This window comes from Rhinolophus sinicus, linkage group LG06, assembly GCF_036562045.2.
Source record: "Rhinolophus sinicus isolate RSC01 linkage group LG06, ASM3656204v1, whole genome shotgun sequence".
Classification (NCBI taxonomy): domain Eukaryota; kingdom Metazoa; phylum Chordata; class Mammalia; order Chiroptera; family Rhinolophidae; genus Rhinolophus; species Rhinolophus sinicus.
The window spans coordinates 103,107,003-103,109,008 of NC_133756.1; positions in this window are offsets into that span (position 1 = coordinate 103,107,003).

Consider the following 2,006-nt stretch of genomic DNA (forward strand, 5'->3'; position numbering starts at 1 on the left):
GGACCAGGGGAACGGAAATGGATTCGAGCTGGGTGATGGGTATATGTAAGTTTATTATACCATATTTCTTTTTTAAAAGTCTAAAAATATTTATGTAAAAATGATTCCATCAAGCATTATTTATTATAGTGAAAAATATGCTATGGTAGTCCATGAGACAAAATATGCAGCCATTAAAAGGGATGTTTTTGAGAAAAAATTAGTAACATGGAAAATGCTTTTAGAATAATGTAAACAGGACACAAAAACTGATAAAATCTCATCAATTATGTGAAAAGATTTATAGAAAACACACTAAAATGTTAATTCGTGTTTCTCCGAAAATAAGACCTCACTGGAAAATAAGCCCTAGCATGATTTTTCAGGCTGACAACCCCTGAACATAAGCCCTAATGCGTCTTTTGGAGCAAAACTTAATATAAGACCCAATCTTATTTTCGAGGAAACATGGTAGCAGGATTGTGTGATTTTTATTTTCTTATGTATGTTCTTTTGTGTTATTTTACAAACACCATTTATACTAAGAAAAAATAAAGTACTTCACCGTGGAGAACTATCGATCTGTACCTGTAATAGGTCCCTTATTGTCACTGTCAGAGATGGGTCACTGTTCTGATTAGCCGACTGAGCCATGTGACCGGGTGACAGTATCTGGTTTTAAATAAGGAGATCATTGGCAGAGTGGAAATCAAACTCCAGCTTTGTAACTTGTAGCCCATATTCCTACCGCACAACACAGCCAGCTGTGTTTATGAGAGAAGGTTCCATTGTCAAGGAGTGATGGTGAAATGAATGGCTCTGCTTTAGTTGTGTGAGTGCTTTGGAATTTTTTGTCTTTAAAAAACAAAAACTTGATGTTTTCACATATTCATGCATTAAATATTTAGTAAGAGCCTGCTCTGTGCCAGGCACCATGCTAGGTTTGGTTTAAAAGATGAAAAGAGCAGAGTGCCTGCTCTCAAGGAAGCTCATTCTAATGGGAGAGACAGATGGGAATGGTTGTTATATCATTTTAAAAGGCTGTGGTGGAGGTAAGCTCAGGATGACCCATCAGACCCAGGCCGGGGTCCACAGCTTTGCCCGAGGTCACTCTGTGCTAAGATCTTTTATTTAGCAATTTCTAAGTATACTATAAAGGGTGCAGTCATTTTCCTCACACAGTTTAAATTACTCTGCCCTAAATTTCAGGCTTTTCTGATATCCTTAATGGTATTTTTTTGAATAGTCTGGTTTGTCGAGATCTGACTGACATTCAGATCCTATTTGTTTACTTCACTATGTTGGTTTTTCCTCAAAGAAGTATGATCATTATATTTGATACACCACAGACTTCCTATGTTCCATTGCCCGCAAGCAAAATTTCACCTGTAATTGCTAGAATTTGTCTTTATCAGAGCATGAACTTTATAAAATAGAAATCAGTATAAAATTAATCTGAGAAAAAGATAACTTTTTTTTGTAGCTCTTAAAACTAATGGCCTCAAGTGATAATGCAAAAAAAAGAACCTTATTAAAGCATTTTTCAAAACAGTGTAAGATCAATGATAGCTATTGCTTACATCCTGTGAAAATGACTTGTAGATCCAGTGTGGCTTTCTAGAAATACCTTTTAACAAAATTTGTACTTAGTATTGTTAAAAAACAACACCTAATCATCATTCCCTCCTCAATGTGATGCAGTATTAATCAAATGGCTTAAATACCATGCTGAATTATCTTCTTTCACTTTCTGAGCATCTGATTTGAAACAAAGCACACAGCAGAGATAAAAGAGAAGTAGGAAAAAATAGCTCAATAGCAATTAAGAACATAGAATTAGACCTGGTGCTGAGACTATGACTCAACCTGTAGGATTACAGAAAAAATCTTGAGACATTCATTCCATGGTTCTCCCCATTAGTGGAACTGTATCTTCTCCTGTTTACCTTCTCAGAGACCTAATGAAAAAAATCTTCATTTAAAGTGCTTAACCAGTAACAGAACCAGAAAATAACCGTTATTTTGAC